General features: G+C 39.2%; 1 protein-coding gene across 1 annotated transcript in view; it reads left to right on the top strand.

Moving 5' to 3' along the window:
* The first annotated feature begins 2482 nt into the window (after window positions 1-2482).
* Window positions 2483-7869, top strand: part of LOC117322995 (estrogen receptor-like) — a 56027-nt gene continuing 50640 nt past the window's right edge. Inside the window, exon 1 of the mRNA XM_033877967.1 lies at window positions 2483-2748. The gene's annotated coding sequence lies outside the window, so the exon portion shown is untranslated. The remainder of the gene's footprint in view (window positions 2749-7869) is intronic.

Below are 7869 nucleotides of genomic sequence, written 5' to 3'. Positions count from 1 at the left end.
ATGGTACAATGGTCAGTCAGTGTGGTACAATGATCAGTCAGTATGGTACAATGGTCAGTCAGTGTGGTACAATGGTCAGTCAGTATGGTACAATGGTCAGTAACTGTAGTACAATGGTCAGTCAGTATGGGACAATGGTCAGTCAATGTGGTACACTGATTTGTCAGTGTTGTACAATGGTCAGTCAGTATGGTACAATGGTCAGTCATTATGGTACAATGGTCAGTCAGTGTGGTACAATGGTCAGTCAGCGTGGTACAATGGTCAGTCAGTGTGGTACAATGGTCAGTCATTATGGTACAATGGTCAGTCAGTGTGGTACAATGGTCAGTCAGCGTGGTACAATGGTCAGTCAGTGTTGTACAATGGTTAGTCAGTGTGGTACAATGGTTAGTCAGCGTGGTACAATTGTTAGTCAGCGTGGTACAATGGTCAGTCAGTGTGGTACAATGGTTAGTCAGTGTGGTACAATGGTTAGTCAGCGTGGTACAATGGTCAGTCAGTGTGGTACAATGGTCAGTCAGTCAGTATGGTACTATGGTCAGGCAGTGTGGTACAATGGTCAGTCAGTATGGTACAATGGTCAGTCAGTGTGGTACAATGGTCAGTCAGTCAGTATGGTACTATGGTCAGTCAGTGTAGCACAATGGTCAGTAAGTAGGGTACAATGGTCAGTCAGTATGGTACAATGGTCAGTCAGTATGGTACAATGGTCAGTCAGTATGGTACAATGGTCAGTAATTGTAGTACAATGGTCAGTCAGTATGGTACAATGGTCATTCATTATGGTACAATGGTCAGTCAGTGTGGTACAATTGTCAGTCAGTGTGGTACAATGGTTAGTCAGTGTGGTACAATGGTCAGTATGTATGGTACAATGGTTAGTCAGTATGGTACAATGGTCAGTCAGTGTGGTACAATGGTCAGTCAGTGTGGTACAATGGTAAGTCAGTGTTGTACAATGGTCAGTCAGTGTGGTACAATGGTAAGTCAGTGTTGTACAATGGTCAGTCAGTGTGGTACAATGGTCAGTCAGTGTGGTACAATGGTCAGTCAGTGTGGTACAATTGTCAGTCAGTGTTGTACAATGGTCAGTCAGTGTGGTACAATGGTCAGTCAGTGTTGTACAATGGTCAGTCAGTGTGGTTCAATGGTCAGTCAGTGTGGTACAATGGTCAGTCAGTGTTGTACAATGGTCAGTCAGTGTGGTACAATGGTCAGTCAGTAAGTGTGGAACAATGGTCATACAATGGTCAGTCAGTGTGGTACAATGGTCAGTCAGTAAGTGTGGTACAATGGTCAGTCAGTGTGGTACAATGGTCAGTCAGTGTGGTACAATGGTCAGTCAGTGTGGTACAATGGTCAGTCAGTGTGGTATAATGGTCAGTCAGTATGGTACAATGGTCAGTCAATGTGGTACAATGGTCAGTAAGTATGGTGCAATGGTCAGTCAGTGTGGTACAATGGTCAGTCAGCTTGGGAAAATGGTCAGTCAGTGTGGCACAACGGTCAGTCAGTGTGGCAAAGTGGTTTGTGAGTATGGTACAATGGCCAGTCAGTTGGGTAAAATGGTCAGCCAGTGTGGCACAATGGTCAGTCAGTATGGTACACTGGTCAGTCAGTGTGGTAAAATGGTCAGTCAGTGTGGCACAATGGTCAGTCAGTATGGTACAATGGTCAGTCAATGTGGTACAATGGTCAGTCAGTGTGGTATAATGCTCAGTATGGTACAATGGTAAGTGAATATGGTACAATGGGTAGTCAATGGTCAGTCATTGGTAATAATTTCAATTAGAATGGTACAATGGTTAGTATATGTAGTACGATCGATATTCAATATGGACCGATTGTCAGTCAGTATGGTACAGTGGTCAAGGAATGTTGTGCAATGGTCGGTCAGTATCGTACACTGGTCAGTGAATGTGGTGCAATGGTCAGTGAGTGTGGTGCAATCAATGGTCAGTCAGTATCATACAATGGTCAGTAAGTATGGTGCAATGGTCAGCCAGTATCATGTACAATGGTCAGTTCGTATGGTGCAATGGTCAGTGAGTGTGGTACAATGGCCAGTCAGTAGGGCATTAGTTCATTTACCGCGATCGATCGCAACCCGATATCTTTGTGTATTCAGATAGTCCAGGTATATATATACATACCTACACTGAACTGAACTGACCGCTAGCTGACCCTTCGTGTAAGCTGTTCGGCCAGGCGCGACAATATTCTGAGTCGGCAGCTATTGTTTTACTCAGAGACAGACTTACCTTAATAAACAATGCTATGGACACGACCCATTTAACCCAATTCGCACTAGCAAGGCTGGCAAGATACTTGATCAAGCCGCGAGGCTGTTATACTAAAAATAAACCAAGCGGTCAGTCTGACCTATCGCCCTGACCTTACATAAACTTGTACTCTGCTGTGTATTGTCTGTTCTCCCATGTGTGGTCAGTCTAAGGTCGCTACGTTTTATTACAAGATGTTTTTTTATATGTTTTCACGGGATTAATTTGCTTTAGATTAAGATCGCGATTATTGGACACCGTACGTGTCTGACGTTTAGGAAATACGGCAGTGATAGTTTTAAATTCAGGTCTGCCTCACTATTAGCCGAGGTCAGATCGGGTCATTGCAAACTGACCGTTATTGACCACGGCCTGTGCTAACTAACATGCTAACACCTTGCTTTACTTGGTCAACGACAGATAGGTGTGAGCAGATGTGGAGTATTACAGAAACTGAAATAAGGTAAGTCAATATTCATTTGGTTAGCTATTATTAATAACACAATCATGATTTATTTCAAATTTAGCTTGATATTCTTAGACACAGGGACTTGGCACGAATTCCTTATGACCATGGAAGGGGTATTCGAGCCAAGTCCCTGTGATACTTTATATTAAAGAGTCTGTGTAAAAGGATAAAGCACCTTCATTAATGACGAATTATTTAATATGGCGTATACTTAATGTATTGTTACCTCAGGACCTTGAGGAATACTGTGTTTTTGTTCTTTTTCCCTCTTGGTGCTCTCTGTTCCCTGCTTAGTTTTTCTGTATAGAGAGGTTTTCTCGACACTGTAAACCCCTTAAAACAACTACCAAAGCCTCTAACAAGGGATTTGGCTCAAACACTCAACCAAGGCCACCCCTTGTATAAATTACACGCAGACATGTATTTGTGTAACGTACATGCAGCTGTGAAATTTTCCCTTAGGTCACAGGTGCCTGATTCGTTTTATGAAATAATAACATATATAGTACATATAAATGAAACAATTTCATAAACTAATATCGAGAAATCGACAACATGTTATGGCTTATTTTAAAGATTGACCATTTCTCTTCAATTTAAGTCCTACTTCGAAACAATCCACCGAATACAACCGAAGCTACGATACTTAGAAATAAATACATCAGATTTCAAGCCTGGGGGAGTTCAGAACCTTTCTCATTTATATGTACTCTATATGTTATTATTTTATAAAACGAGTCATGCACCTGTGCTTTAGTTGACTCACAGGGGCTTGGTATATATTCTCAATCTCAATTTTCTAAGCATGTATATTTACGTACCTTTATGTACATTTATATGATACGTGTAATATATATACATATGTATATTGAAAGAAGTGGGATATTTGAGCTAGGTGTCCGTGGTAAATTTTATTACCCGGATTCCGGTCTAACTAGTTTTTGCCACAGCCTGGATATAACATATATGGTATGGATTATTTCACTGTCGAAATACCGAAGTTAGATGATATGTGGGTTTTGTGTTTTGCAATTCAAATTCTGTAATCATTCGCCAGCAACAGGTTGCATGTATGGTGTCTATCTACAAGAATTTATTTCTTGACGCGTTCCTAGCTAGTTATTCCCTCCATCCTACTCTAATTCGTCCTCAATTTTGACCAAGCAACATGACATTAAGATACACAGCCTAGACGCTTTGCGTCATAATGCCATATTTGATTATCACAATGTCGCCAAATGACGTCATCATAGACCTTCTACAGGTTACTGACTGTAATCACCCTGTCATGATTTTGCGTGTTTTTTTTTTTTTTTAATCAACATATTTTTGTACAAAATACCGAATGTTAGCTCTACTAGGGGAATTAAATAACAGTTGCAGAGATTTACGGTAGACGAATATACCATGTTTAAATTTCTGACGCGCATTTGAGTATACACATTTAACAAATTAATTAACGAGAGGGTAAGCGGATAATCAGTGTTATATTTTGATATTTGTTTGGGTTCTTTTTGTAGGCCCTTTTGTTTGGGCCACTTTTGTTTGGACCCATTTTTGCTTATGTATCTTTTGTTTGGACCCAATTTTGCTTAGGCCTCTATTGTTTGGACCCTTTTTGTTAAGGCCCTTTTTGTTAAGACCCCTTTTTGTTTTATCTGGACTTTCATACTTTAAACCCTAAACTTACTTTCGACTCCTAACAGTTGTATGAAGCAGTTATAAAGTATTCAGTATTTGTTTTTCAGATACTGTATCTACAACTTAAATATTTAAAGCTAAATTTGATATACGTACAATGTATATTGTGTACAACCTATTGATATCGTGTAATTTATGTGAACACGTCTTCCACGTGGTAAAATATTCAGCCAGATTATTTCCGCAGACAACACAGCACATTGTATGGTACATTTTGTTTTTGGGATGCTGTATCTTCCAAATTCGATTGATTACAAGTTACACTAGAATTTAGGAACGATTTCATCAATTCCGCCAACATTCAGTATTTGGTAAAGACCTCCAGAGTAAAGGCGTATGTAAGGATCACAAAATACCTTGAAATAACCCCATTGTATGGCTACCCTGTGGTGTCAGACTTGAACGCATTTATAATATATTATACAAGACTATATATGTATACGATATGCATGTATTTGAACTCGCAAAAACTCGAAACTTGAAAATCTCTGATTCCGAAGAGGACCCCCGTTTAAACGCCTCATACGATTCATGCATTATTCAGAAGATATCGGATAAACCACTCACGACTCAGTCTTCTACTTAGAGGACATAGATAGCAAACTAGTTATACTTCCTCCTTTACAGCACTTTATTTTGTCGTTTCTTTCTTGTCTTTCCCCTTTCATTCTTGTCTATTCTGTCTTTACTGGTCGTTATAGGAATCTTGTTCTCATCTTATTTATCTGTGAATTAATCATTTAACTATCAATGAGGTACTGTTAACAATACCGAAAATGGTTAAGAAATACATGTTTCACCATATATATATACGTGTTGCGTAACAACTGATACTGTAAAACAAAAAATATTCGCGAGCAATTTATTTTCATAATGTTCACCTGTCAGGTTAATTGCGAAAATGAAATACCACGGACGTTTTATCTGTTTATGTATCCAAATGACAGCTTTAATTTCTTCTTCCTTTCGTGAAACTTTGTCGTCACGACAGTCTTATGAGAGAAAATCTCGAAAATTTATCACCGTGAAAATAATCTGTTGTACAGTAAATCCTTTAACGATATACATAATGTAAGAAAGTGTATAGTGTAATGCTGAAGTCTGTTATTACTACATATTAAATCATATATTATAAATATCCTCTTAATTGCCCGTCACTATCAGACACAGATGTAGATAAATTCAACTCTCCAAGAACACCGAGGTACATATAATGCAACAGGCTATAGATGAGAAGATTCTTTTTTCAGTCGATAAAATTCAACCTGACCCACACTCCTACACATAGATATAACACTAATGACACGATGAATCCTTGGAGTTGTTCAGCTAATTCGCTTAAGATTAATTATGAACAGATGCAATCTACAACTTGAAATTGGAAAATCTTCTAAAAAAATAAATAGGTCATGGAAAATATTAAGGTGCTGGTTCAGATCTTATCCATCCGTCCTGCATTCCGCAAAACAATAATCGGAAAGGGCGCTATTTTGGCTTTTAACCTCTTAGATGTTTTATTCACATTTGTGAATTTTCTAGCATTTTTAATATATGTACGTTGGAGCGCTTTGCGGTTTTTAGCTCACCTGGTCCGAAGGACCAAGGTGAGCTTATGCCATACCGTAGCGTTCGTCGTCCGTCGTCCGTCCGTCAACAATTGACTTCTTCCTGAGGGGCGGGGCAAAATGTGGTCAATATAGCTATATTGATATAAGAGACTTCTTCTCTGAAACCGAGCAATGGATATTGCTCATATTTGGCTGGTAGCCTCACTATTGGTGGGGATTCAAAATTGTCCAAAGGTTAAGGCTGAACCCACGAGGGCCTGAGGGACGGCCCCGGGGCCAAGAGGGGTCAATTTGGCTAAATTGATATGAACAACTTCTCCTCTGAAACCAAGCAATAGATATTGCTCATATTTGACTGTGAGCATCCCTTTGGGGTCATGATTCAAAATTGTACAAACGGTGGGGCCGACCTCCCTGGAGGCTGAGGGGCGGGCTAAATTGATATACACAACTTCTTCTCTGAAACTAAGCAATGGATATCGCTCATATTTGCCTGGTAGCAATCTCCTGGGGTAGGGGTTTAAAATTGTACAAATGACAGGGCTGACCCCCGGGGAGTTAAGAGGCGGGGCCAAAAGGGGTAATTTTGGCAGAATTGATATAAACAACTAGTTATCTGAAACTAAGTAATGGATATCTCTAATATTTGACTGATAGCATTCCCTTGGGTTAAGGATTCAAAATTGTTCAAATGAAGGGGCCAACCCCCTGGGGCCTGAGGGGCGGGTCCAAAAGGGTTCAATATGGTTAAATTGATATAAACAACTTCTTCTCTGAAACTAAGCAATGGATATCACTCACATTTGTATGGTAGCATGGTCATGGGGTGGGATTCAAAATTGTACAAATTTTGGGGTTGACCCCCCAAGGGGCTGAGGGGTGGGGCCAAAAGGGGTCAATTTAGCTAAATTGATTTGAATAACTTCTTCTCTGAAACAGCTCGTATTTAACTGGTAGCATCCTTTTGGGTAGGGATTCAAAATTTTATAAAGGAAGGAAGGAAATATGCTTAATCATCATTCTTGTTACATATCTCATAAAATCCAGGTGAGCGATACAGGCCCTCTGGGCCTCTTGTTTATGTATATTGTTGTACGACTCCTAACAGAACAATAAATAAATAAATAAACACAAAAATTGTCAATTATAAAATACTGGGCGACATGTCTTCCTCTCTTTGTATTTCAAAACAGAAAATACCACGGACGTAGAACGAATTGTATTTATGTATATATCGAAGTGTAAGTCCTGTAGGTCCGGTATATGTATATTAGCATGCACGCTTGGTAATGTAGGCCCGGAATATGTATATTTATTCTTCTCCAAGACAGAAATTGCATTTGTCATAATTGCTCACATGATGCTCTAATGAATAATTCAGAGCAATTGACACAAATACACTAAACAGAGATATCATCATCGTTATATCCCTTGGAATGGTTATTGAGATAATAAATAAATAAATAAATAAATAAATAAATAAATAATGTTCAACTTTAATATAACCAATGGATTTCCTTTGCAAAAATCACAGAAGATAATACCACCTTTCAAAAGAAATCAAGAGCCATATACAGTCATACAGCAGTTTCGTCCTTTCAGGACTCGTCAGTAATGCTATGGACATCATACAGCTGTTTCGGTCTCATGTGACTCGTCAGTAATGTTAGGGGCATCATAGAGCTGTTTCGTCCTTATATGGCTCCTCAGTAATGTTAGGGACATCATACAGCTGTTTCGTCCTTATATGGCTCGTCAGTAATGTTAGGGACATCATACAACTGTTTCGTCCTTATATGGCTCCTCAGTAATGTTAGGGACATCATACAGCTGTTTCGTCCTTATA

Source organism: Pecten maximus, chromosome 3, assembly GCF_902652985.1.
Source record: "Pecten maximus chromosome 3, xPecMax1.1, whole genome shotgun sequence".
NCBI classification, from domain to species: domain Eukaryota; kingdom Metazoa; phylum Mollusca; class Bivalvia; order Pectinida; family Pectinidae; genus Pecten; species Pecten maximus.
Note: the sequence above shows the minus strand (reverse complement) of the source record. Positions and strands in the feature narration are given on the sequence as shown.